This window comes from Anas platyrhynchos, chromosome 18 (genome assembly GCF_047663525.1).
Source record: "Anas platyrhynchos isolate ZD024472 breed Pekin duck chromosome 18, IASCAAS_PekinDuck_T2T, whole genome shotgun sequence".
Taxonomy (NCBI): domain Eukaryota; kingdom Metazoa; phylum Chordata; class Aves; order Anseriformes; family Anatidae; genus Anas; species Anas platyrhynchos.
The window spans coordinates 8,780,153-8,792,157 of record NC_092604.1 but is presented as its reverse complement, the minus strand read 5'-3'; the positions used below and the strand labels follow the sequence as shown (position 1 = coordinate 8,792,157).

Here is a 12,005-nt window from a genome sequence, read left to right as displayed (position 1 = left end):
CGTAGGGATGGAAAGCAGTAGTGCTTTCCTTTTTAATCCCCGTGTTTTGCTCTGTGTGCACGTGCTGAGGTGGATTTCAGGAGGAGGGCTTGTGCCTGTGCCGCAGGAAGGTCGGTGTCCTGCGCCCTGCCCCGGGGAGCTCGCCCACTGATTTTCTCCTCCAAGCAGAGGCATTTCAGGTTTCTTTGGGTTAGTCAGAAAGAAGAGAGGTGAGTCTTGTTCCTCCACGAGGGCATCGACTCACAGCATCGTGCTGGGGTGAGATGGAGTGAAAGCAGTGGCTGGATGGGCTGCGGGTCAGCGGGGTGACTGATGTGGGGTGCACTCACTGCAACAAGGAGCCCTCTGCACCCCTGGGGCTGGGAAACAGCCCCCGGTGGGACAAACCTCCCACCCCGTGGGACAAACCTCCCACCTCGGGGCTGCATCCGAGCCAGCAAGCCTGGCCTGCGAGGCCGGTTTGTGGGATCTCGCCCTGCATCCCCGGCCACGCGCCTGGAGGCTGCTGAGCGTGATTTTGGCAGAGCTGCACCAGCCCCTGGGCAAGGCGAGCATCCCCGGGGCTGGGGAGAGGGACAAAGCCCTGGGGACGTCCCCACAGAGGCAGGGTGGCAGGGCTGTCCCCAGAGCTGCCCCATCGCCCTCTGCATCATCCTCCCTCGCTCCCATCGTGGCCGTGGCCGGGAGCTGGGGCAAGGATCTAAAAATAGTGGTGGGCCCTGTATATGCATCTTCAGCAAAGAGACTCATAAATGCGGCCGGGACTGAAAATCAATTCTTTAAAGCTGAAATCAATAACAATAACTAATATTAATAGTGATTATCCTTTCTTTATTGCACTTTGCAGTTGGAAATGAATTGTTTTTAAGGATTAGCGGCAGCTGAACTCTGTAATGCAATGTAAGACTGAAGATTTACTATGAAAACACAGCTTATGAGGAAAGACCCATTACCGCTGATGGAATACACTTCTGGAATAGCTCCGGCCACGGCCGCTGCTGCCGCGGAGCAAATGGAGCCTCGGAACCTGCAGTTGGCAGAGGGTTAGGATGTCTGGCAGGAGACAGGGATTTGGGTCTCTAACCCCGTCTGGTTTTCTCGCAGTCTGACTTTTCAGTTCCCAGACATCCCAAATGCATTTTCATTTTTGGTATCTTTTATCTGAAACAGCTTCAGACATGCAAAACTCCGAGGGGGGAGGGGAAGGGAGGGGAGGGGAGGAAGAAAGGGAAGTATGTTAAGCCAGTCATATATATATCTGAGTCAGCCATACGTGTATGAGACAGCAACGTCTAGAGCTATGGGCCGCGTGTGTCAGAGTTTCCAAAAAGCAGAGCGTATGAGGTGTGCGCTGAGCGCTTTAGGAAAGTCTGGTCTCGAGCATCCCCATGGGGGTCCTTGAGCTCTGAGGAACTTCTGCAAAGGGCTCTCCGACAGCCCTGGGTTGAGGTCTGTGCGAAACTCCTGCCGGGGAGGAGGCGCAGCACACCTGGGGGGCACGGGGTCCCCGGGGGCCAGCCCCAGCCCTGCTGCTTGCCCCCGGTTCCTGTTGCCAGCAAGCGGCAGTGCTTCGGGTGCTGAGAGCAGATTTTGATTTGTTTGGGTTTCTTTGGTGTTCTTCATGGTGCCTGGGGAAATCCTCTTCCAGGAGCTTAGCCACAGACCGGGGCGCGCTCAGGGCTGGTGGGGTGGGCCACGAGGAAGCACCCAGCAGAGCAGAGGGGATCACAAACCAGGGGTGTGGTGGCTCGTTGCTCTGCCAAAAGCTTGATTACTGTCCCTAGAGGGTAGTTATTTGTGAGAAAGCAGTCCCCATCTCTTCCCACGCTGCTCCTCTTATAGGGGCTCTTGGCATCCTGAACCTGAAGGCCACGCACCCTTTCCACGTGTAGCAGCCGTCTGGTAGGCACAGGGCTGGTTATGCATTTAGACTGCATTTAACCTCTTTTTTTTTTTTCTAGAAAGTGATGTTTGCGGTGAGATCTGGCTGCGGCACAGCCAGGGGTGGGTGTGTGGGTGGGAGCCGGAGCTTTGGCTGGGTTCATTAAGCCCCAGGGATGCAATGCAGCACCCTGCCTGTGTGGCATTTCCCAAATATCTGAGAGAGCCCGGGCAAGGTGACCCATCGGTGGCACGCTTTCTGCTCCTCCAAGGGAAGCTCTTGAAGGCAGAGGAACCACGTATCGCAGGGACGACTGCATTTTTCAGAAGTGATACTTGTGCTTATTGAAGGTAAACCCTCAACATTTCCTAGAACGACCTTGCTGCTGTGCGTGGCGTTTCCTCAGCTACAAAATTCAGCAGGACGGGGCTGAGGATGACACAAAAACTTGGAAAAAACACAGCGGGTGGGATCCTGCCTCTGTTGGAGGCATGGATCATGTTGCAAATCTCCCTTTGAGCCCTGGCGAGATGGGGTTTTACCATCCTGGCTGGCATCCCCTCCTCCAGCGTGAGCATCCTGAGGCCGTTCAGGTGCAGGGCTCCTCCACCTTTGACTCCTGGGTCGTTTACCCACTTCTCTTTCTAACGCTCTGAAGTTTTTTACTATTAGCTGAATTGTAAAGACAAGCAGAATGAAAGCCTTTTGCAAACAGCCATAGATCAGCGGCAGCCGGCATGAGCAGACCGATCGTATCACGTTATTGATCTCTGTTAAAGGGGAGTGACATTTTTCACCTGGGAAGGTTCTTTTATTTTTATTGAAAAAATGGCCTTTTCTCCAGAAATAAAATTGGCCTCTTGCCTCCATTTTTCTCTGCCATTTTAATTCATAGTTGCCTTCCCATTGTATAAAGATTTTTATCATATTTGTCCTAACATCCCCGTGTTTGCTGAAAATCTGTGTTTGAATCAGAAAACGCTCTTTTCAATGGCCACAACATTCTGGTAAGTAGAGCAATAATCATTTACAAAACGAATGGCTCAACGTTTTCCCCGGCGTTGTTTTTCTTCCCTCTCTCGTGCCTTCGACTGCCTCTTCTTTCCACGGGGAAGCCTCGGCCGTCTCGGAAGCAGGAGCCCTGGGAGCTCTCCCGGTGGGGCTGGGCGGTTCGCGAGCTCCCTTCCACTGGTGCCAGCCTGGAAGGATTTACGAGCGTTTGGCTGAGCCTGGCATGTGGTGTGCAGATGTCTCCGGACTGGCTCGGCTTTGAACTTGCTCTAACAATTCAATTTTTTCAGTTGTGCATCATCGCTAATTTCCTCCAACTCGTCTTCTGAGGGCGGGGGGCTGGAAAGCAGCTTCTTTTTTTCCCAGCTCGGAGGCAGCAGGCCCCCACAAAAGGGGGCTGCATGTACTGATTTTCTTGGAAAAGACCCAAAAAGACCCTGGCCTGGGCTGTGAGATGGCAGCAGTGATGATGCTGGGGATGCCTCGTTCTTGAGGGACCTGGGGGTCTGTCTGGGAGGGAAGACTTGTGCCTTGGGTGGGTGCACATGGCATGAGGATGCGCTGAGGCGTGCAGATTCACCTGCTGCCTCCTTGCAGCGTGGCATCTGCTGGGTGGCATCTTGCTGAGATGCTCCTGGCCACATCGTACTTTCCCGATGAGTACATTTTCATAGCAGCAAATGAGTCACGGCGAGGGGCAGGAAGAGGCGACCAACACCCTGCTAGCACACACAGGACCAGGCATCCTGCAGACCTCAGCTCCCAGGCACCTGGGGGATTTTATTCCCAGCTGGCAGAGAGGGAGAGCAGGCAGAGACAGGCGGGGACCGTGGCCAGAGCTGGGTCTGGAGCTCAAAACCCTCCGCAAGGGCTGAGCATCCTTTAGTGACTGTGGGAATCAAAGGGTCTTTTGCAGATCACTCCTTTGGGCCCTTTTTAACCCCAGATGGCAAACACTTGCTCTCTGAGTGCTGCCTGTCCTCCTGGAGGGAGGCTTGGGGCGCGCAGCAGGCAGCGAAGCCCCATTGCTTCACACACACACACATACCAAGTCAATTTTCAGAAAGGAAGTGGTTAGTGATTTTTTTACAGAGCCGGGTCTTCCGCTGTGGTTCCAGCTCCCTGCCTCCCGTCTGCCTGCCTGCCCCGCTGCCAATCTGCCCGGCGAGGGAGGATCAGGAGAAGGAGGGGACAAGACGAGGGGGATGGAGAGGGACCGGGGAGAAATGAGATAACATGTGGATTGATCTGTCCAAAGGTTAAGAAGCTGAACTTATTTAACTCCTGTTAGCTTATTTATTGTCCCTGAGTTATATTTGTGACTGCGACTGAGCAGATTAGTGCGGGATTGCTGGGTAGGTTTAGAAAGCCTCCGCGTTTTGCTAGCTCCATACGCGTGCGCGCATGTGGCCGTGTGCTTGTGTGCGCTATCCATGCTTAGCATCCCCCTTCCCCGCTCCCATTAGGGACGAATGTAAGCACTCATCTATACATTTAGGAGCAGAGAAGGGGAAAAAAAAAAATCCTTGCTCATCAGATCAGAAGCTAAATTTATGCAGGGTACAACATATGCTCTTTATTATACCATGAAAGCGGTGGGTAATCATTCCTCTGTCCTCAGGAACAGGGACACTTTACTGCAGTAAAAAAAATACATATATAAAAAAACCCTCCCACTGGTGGTAAACATATGCGTCATGCACGACTGCGAGAAGCTGGAGCTGGTGAGCACTGGCTGTGGATGAGTAATGTTTGTTACAGCCCCGCTGCCTACCGGGCACTCAGGAGCAGGAGCAGCCCTGCAGGACCTGGTTGTGTCAGGGGGCACAGCACAGACCAAAGGTCCCATCCGAAGCCACCTGCAGGTTCCTGGGGTGGCCTCGCCAGGCTTCCCATCTTCCCCAAAGCCCACGTGTCCATACAGGGTGGTTTGGGGTTGTCTCGGAGCCTTTCTCGCAGACCTTTTGGTTGCAGTGAATTCAGAGCCTGCGCTGGGTCTCGCTGCAGGAATGGAGCGAGCAGGCTGGGTGTCACGGATCAGGAGCGAGGTGCATTGCTCAGATGGTGTGGTGAAGATCTTCTGTTGCATCAGTTTCTTTTCTTTCTCTGTCTCTGTAAATCAGCCACAAAAAAAAAAAAAAACAAAAAAAAAACAAAAAAAAAACACAAAACAAAACAAACAAAAAAAAACAATGAGTAATTTCTCTGCGGAATATTCATCTTGAAAAAGCCAGGCCCAGGGATTTGGTGCTCGTGGAGTCTCCCAGCATGTTATTTTTTCTCCCTTTGAGTTTGACAGTGCTTCCGGCTTGCAAACCCAACTGGGAAAGGATCTAAATGGGGAGAGACCTGGGCAAGAGAGGCTGTCAGTGGTGGGTCTGTGCATGGTGGGTCTGGTTTTGGAGCTCGACAACCATCCGTGTGTACAGGGAGAATGGAAATCTCCTCCTGGCAGTGCCAGCCAGCATAAAGGGAGTGGTGTGAGGGGATGCCACGCAGCTGAATTTCATTCAGCTTAATGCAAAGCCCTAACTGCAGTGATGGAGCCCATCGCTTTACCTCCTCCTAACGCAGTGCCACCAGCCTTACTGCAAACACGGAGGGACAGCTGCTTTTTGTGTATTAAAAAAAAAGTCACTGAGCGTTTATTTTATTTATGGAGGAGACAGATAATTGACAGGTGGCTGTCTCGAAGAGATGAAGCCCTCCAGCTAAACACTGCAGCTCCAGCAAGGATGCGAACGACAGAGAAATGGCTCCAGAGGTGATAGACTTGTTACTTTTAACACTGCCAGATATATAAGAGAACAGGGTTGAATCGCAGTTCAGAACAATCATACCTAACCGCTGAACTAAATAAAACTGATGATTTCATACCCGTGTCTACAGCAGCCTTAGTCTGAGCTTGAATTAATGAGCGTGTTGTTGCCTCCTGGAGGGTTCTGCACGCCCGAGGACTTCAAGTTCCAATTTTAGGGCTTGAATGCATCGCCCAGGAGGAAGACAAGGATCAGGAATGGGTGTAGGGGGGTTAAAAGTGTGCTGCCCCTTGAGCCTGGGCAGGTTAGGGTGATATTTTCCCCCCGGCAAAACAAATTTTGCTAGGGGGCAAGCAGGGAACAGGGGATCTTTACTGGTACTGCTGGGCTGGGCTGGCTGGGTCCCTTGGTACCCCACAGGTTGCAAATATCCAGCTTTCCTTGCTTTCCTACTTTGTTTTTGGTAATTTCTCTCTCTCTCTCTTTTTTTTTTTTTAAATTTATTATTATTATTTTTTGTTTTGTTTTGTACTGGCCTGCCTGGGACTTTGAAGCCTGCAAATCTCTTCATGGCCTGGACCTCGTGCCTCTCAATGGATCCGTGCCTATTTTGAGGATATACAGCATTATCTGCTGCTGACTACTCTAAACAAAAACAGAAGCTTAAACATTAACCCCTGCACATCACACCACCCCAGCACATTGCTGCCTGAGAACTGACTTCTCATAGGACAGATTTCGCTGGGTTTCTTAATCAACAGAGAACTTTTTTTTTTTTTTTTTTAATTTTATTTACTGTTTACTAGAGTTTTCTCCCCCGCAGGGCAGAGCAACGTTTATGATGTAGGATCTCAGGGGCTCTCTCCCCGCCGTGCTGCACGCGGCGGTGATTCAGGGCTGTGCCAGCCGGATCCCGGCGCTCTCCCACCTCCACCCGGCTCCGCAGCAAATCAAAGTGCAACAAATGGCCCTGCATCATCCCTTCGAGGAGCCCTGGGCCTTGTACGTTATCTCGAGGGCAGGGTATATGCTACAATAAAAGGAGGCTTTATTGCCAACTGCGGCGGAGCGAAGGATTCAACCACGTATCGCCTTGTGGGTTCGTCGTAAACTCCCTTTTATGGCCCTTCCAGTTTATGGCTAATGGAGATTTACAGTGGGCAGAAGGAGCCGTGTGTGCTAATTAATGCAGTTATTAGCCTGGGAGGGTTCGGCACAGTGAGCAGCCAGCCTTGCTGCTCGCCCTTTGCCACCCGGCCCTGCCAGGGAGAGGGCGGCGGGCGCTTGGCTGACCCGTGCCTGGCTGGGTGCTGCGGGGCCAAAGTCCTGTCCTGCTCGCTGGGACCCACGGTGGGACAAGGCACCTCGCTGCAGGACAGCTTCAGCCACCGAGGGAGGTCGTGTCTGCTCCAGCTGGCTGCGTCCCCAAAGCCAGCAATGTTTTCTTCAAGTGGGAGGGAGGTGGAAGGGGAGGGGAAGGAGGTGGGTGGGTTTCAGCTGTGATTTTTCCAAGCAGAAGTCAGCGCCCGTCCCCGTGCTCCCCACCTAGAGGAGCCCATTTCGGTGTGCTCAGCCTGCAGTGACAAGGCCAGGCAGGGCAGACACACACAGAGCAGTAGGTATGGCAGTGGGGCTGTGCCAAAAATGCCCCATCCCTCCTGCTCGGGTGCTTTCTGCTGAGCTGAGGCCGTTCTTTAAAAGTCATCGCTGCTCCTCATCCATCTCCAGACCCTGGAGGACTCCTGAACCCAGCTCCAGCCCTCGCACCCCTGCAGACGCTGGATGTGGCCCTGTTAATATCAACCTGGTTCCCATCACACGCTGCTCTGCTGGAGCACAGCCTCAAATGAGGCGGATTTCTGTGTGGCCGCAGCTTTTTGCTACGAACGTTTCATGCCGCTCTGCTTGGCAATTAAAAAGCGAGGAGCCGGGGTGAGAACAGTCCCGCTAATGATTTGCAGTCAGCTCCTTTGAGCCAAGTTGTCTTTGCAAAGCCAAAATTATATCGCATCGCTCTCCAGAAGCTACCACAGAAGTTAAATATTAAGTGGCTTAGGTTGCTGGAAACTTCCGTGGCTCTGGCTGATCACAGGTCAAGGATATCGGCACCGGGAGCGTCCTTGATCGCAGGCAACAGCCATGAACGTGGCCAAGCCCAGAGAGAGAGACTAACAGCAAAGCAGGACCATAAATCCAGCCCATAATCTCCAGGCTGGCCCAGTCCAGGCTTCAGAGAAGCAGTGGAGAAGCAGCCAGAGGTGCCCATAAATCCGGGGGGGACTTTTGGGGATGATGCTGGAGAGCCACCCCTCGGTTTTCAGCGCCTCACCCAGCCGTGTGGGCACAGGCAGGATATTTTGTGCTTGTCTGCCCTGATTTCACCCCAGGAATTTCCTGCAGAAGGAAAAAGGGCCACGGGCTAGGAGCTACAAGGGGGGAAGCCACCAGGAGCTGGGCACCGACCTGCCTTCGAGGGGCTGAGCAAGGGCAGGGAGCGGTTCAGCAGCGGGGTTTGTGACGGAGCAGAGGGCAGGCTGGGCTCGTCGGGATGGAGCGAAAAGCTACAGGCTCCTTCTCACCACGATTATTAATATTCGAGTTAATTAACTTCACTGAGGGCTGGAGGAAATTGAATCTCAAGAACAACCTAAGCCCTGCTTTAGATTTTAAGCCATTTGGAGCTTGGATTCGAAGCTTGTGCTTTTATTATTATTATTTTTAAATCTCTTGATTTTTTAATTTTTTTTTTTTTATGCAAACACCTGGCCCACTTTAGAGGCGATATAACAGTAATAAATGATGCTTATTAATTGGCCGTCAGCTGACGGGGAGCAGCAGGCTCCCAGCTCAGCACAGCACACTGGGGGGGATTTGATATGGGGGGCTGGAGGCACTGGGGGGGCCCCACCAGCATCCCAGCGTGGGGGCTCCTGGCAGGTCAGCACAGGGTGGCAGAGCAGGGCAGGGGAGCTTTTGTGAGGTTAAATAAAAAATAATAATAAAAAAGGAAGCTTTTACAAGCCAGGGCTTAAGGACGTGCACTCCCTTTTTGCCCGTTTATTAAGTAATAATGAAACACTTTTGTCAAAGCTTAGGCACCAAATTTCTGACACCAGATGAGCTCTAAAGCTAATCAGGGCCTGGAAAAATGGGAATATAATTAAGGCTGCTGACAGCCCTGTGTCATTAACCTCGCAGCTCTCAGGTGCCACGCTGAACCACAGCTGCAAGAGATACTGTATTACGGGTAGTTGGTTTCAGCTGTGGAAATGAATTTGGCTTTAATGGCTCTGTAATGTCCTCAGAGCTGAGGCACTGATGGTCTGTGCTGGTGCAGCTTGGCTGGACTCTGTGTGCCTCAATGGTAAGCAAGGGAGGCTCTCTGCATCCAGAAAAAATGAGGTTTTTGTGGGTGAAGGTTCAGGCTGGGGCAGTTCTGCAGTGTCCCCTCCTCCCCTATGATTAATTATTATCATCATTAGGAGCGTGGGTGTCTGCTTTGCCCCGGCACCTGGGATTCCTGCCTGTACCCTGCTGTGTCTCTAATCCTCTGATGTAAGCCCTGTGAGCTGTGGGGCTGGTATCCAAGCCACCTACCTGCTCTGTGACTCAGTGCCCCATCCCAGAGCAGAGGCAGGAGCGGTGGGGGCTTGGGGAGGGTGCTCTGGGGCTCACCCATATGTTGAGCCCATCCCTTTTCTTTGGGTTACCTTGCTGTTTGCATGGCTCTGTCCCACTGTGAGGTGTCAAAGCTGTGCTGTCACCACCATGAGGACCCATCAGTCAATTTGTTTTCAGCCCTAAAGGCAGCTCCTGGATGGGGGCACCCCAAGACCCCGGAGAGCCCCCAGTGCTGGGGCGCTGCACCCTGCTGGCTTGCAGGCTCACCCCCAGTGCTGTGGGATTCCTACTGGTGGGAACTGGGGGAGCACCAGTCCTGGTGGTGGTGCAACTTTTAATTTTTTTAATGATTATATAACTTTTTTCCTTCTGGGGATTTTTACTGCTTTATAAGTGGGGAAGTGGCTGTTCCCACCCCTTCCCAGCACAGGCCCCTCCGCATTCTGATTAAAGCCTGCGAGGCGAGTTGGTGGGACATCAGCAGCATCTATTGCAGCTTGGGAGCACCTGGGCTGCTGCCAAGATAAAGACAGCAGCAGCCCTCGGCTGGATCTTCTTATCTGGGGAATCTCAGGGCATGTTTCAGCCGTTTCGCAAGGCGGGTTTCGCAGACAGGTACCCTGGGACACGGAAAGGGGAAAGGACCCGCCTGCGAAGGGAGGCAACCGTGTCACGGCCAGGAATAGCACCCTGGCATCCCGTGACCCAGGCATCTCCTAAAAAAAAAATAAAAAATTAATAAAATAAATAAATAAAAAAGAACATTTCCAGGCACTGAGCAGCCTCGGGAAAGCACGGCGAGGACCACTGTCGGTGCCGCCTCTTCAGATGATCGATGCGCTCCGCGTGGTGCTCGCCAGCACGTTGTGCTGTTCTCCGAGCATGGGCTCTCAGATCTCCCTTGATGTGAAAAGCACCCACTAAGAGCTAACGAGCAGCCAAACACCCGACCCGATCCGGCCCCGATGTTATTTGTTGCTCACCTTCAGCTGTCACTGCGGTGGCATCTGCTGCCCCCGACTTCCTCGCCGCGTCTCGCACTTTCCCTGCAGCCTTCTCGGTTTCTCGGGTGCAAAGCTCGAGCCTTGGACAAGAGCAGAAGCAGTCGGTTGTGTTCTCGCCCTGTCTGCTCCGAAAGCCCCGGAGCGTGCCTGGTGTGAGCAGGGCCCTAGGACCGGGGGAGTTCATGAGAAATTAAAAACAAAAGGGCCTTTATCCATATGGGACCTCGTGAGTGCTCGCATACCCTAGTGATCCCGAGCGCTCCGCGTATGGTTCTTACTTGGTTTTAACTCAATTTCTTTGAGATGCAAATCAGAGGGATTATATTCAGAGGCTGCATCAGAAAGTCTTTAATCCAAATGGGCTATAAGATTTATTTAGAAGAGCCAAATGTCTTGTCTGGGACAGAAGCAACTAAGCTGAACTGAAACAGATGGACGTAAAGGAAATTAAGCAACTCTAATGGTCTTATCCAGAGTTTCAAAGTATTTGGGCTTCCGAGAGCTCGAGCTCCTGGAAGCACGTGATTAGATGGGAAGCTCAGGTTTCATTTAAAAACAGGCTTTGCAGTTCACTGAGAAAAACAATAATAATGTTTTTATTCCTCCTGTGTACAGAGAGGAGGCTGCCTTCCAAGTTCTGACTCCTCAGCTAGGCTTACAACGTCAAATGGAAATATATTGCGGAGGGTTTATGAATCCCTCACTTTTATAACAGTGTCATTATTTCAGCAGGCTGGATTCGGGATTTTGGGAAACCTGATGCTAGCAGTACAGCTCACGGACAGTTGGGTTACTAACACGGGAGAGAACTTCCCTCGGTTTGTTGAGGTATTTTGTTCCCTGCAACGTGCTGTTCCTAAAGGGGACACCTTGGGGCTCCTCCGAGCCTGGATTTTAAGGGGGATGCCAGCACTGCAGGGCCAAGGCTGCCTCTGGTTTTGCGGGCAGAAAAGCCATTCCTGAGATGTTTTGATGCATTTGGTCTGAGGTTGGCTCCGCAGAGAGCAGGGAAAAAAAAAGTGTGAGGACCAAATCCCTACTGCTTACACTTCTGAATCACAGTGAGGGTAAAGTAGCGTGGGTATGGCCCGGGGAGAAAAGCTTAGGTTTGAGTTGGTTCCGCGCTCTTTAGCTTTTAAGCTCTAAATAATGACAAGGTGTCTTTGACACGAGTTATTAAGGAGTACAAACTGTTACTGGATGCGTTTCTTAATGCTTCCTGAGGCTCTCCAAGCAGTGCTGGGTTAGAGCCATGGGGACCACCAGAGGATGAGCAAATCCCCGGGGTTTTTGCCAGGTTCGAGGCTGAGCAGGGAGAATGCCCTCCTCTGTGACCAGGAGACAACAGGACCCATGGGTGCTCAGGGTGCTGGCATTGAGCTGATGCCACCTCTGCAAGGGGAAAACCATCTGCAGCCCTAGCTGGCAGCAGAGCTTCTTGTTGCATCTAAAAGCAGCCCTCCTAAAATATCCCCTGCTTGGCTCACTGCACTGAGTATCCGGGGGAGAGAAACCTCACGTGCCTGTGCGTTTGCCATCCTTCACCCCAGTGCGTTGGGATTTGGATTAAATAAAAGGTGAGAGAAGCGGGGAGAAAGGGAGGGAGGGTGAGCGAGCGCGAGAAGGAGCTCATCCATTACTATGCTGTGCACAAGGCAGGAGGTCCCGGCCTTCTGGTTTGAGTGCTTATTCCCCATAAAATACATCTGAGAGAAATCAATACAAGAA

At 52.2% G+C, this 12,005-nt stretch overlaps 1 long non-coding RNA gene across 1 annotated transcript; it reads right to left on the bottom strand.

Annotated features, from left to right (window-relative positions):
- Window positions 1–4,461: 4,461 nt before the first annotated feature.
- Window positions 4,462–6,046, bottom strand: LOC119713111 (uncharacterized). The gene is made up of 2 exons (XR_005260035.2): window positions 5,243–6,046; window positions 4,462–5,005 (listed from the first exon to the last, which is right to left on the bottom strand). It is a non-coding gene; the product is annotated as an uncharacterized lncRNA (long non-coding RNA).
- Between the last annotated feature and the right edge of the window lie 5,959 nt (window positions 6,047–12,005).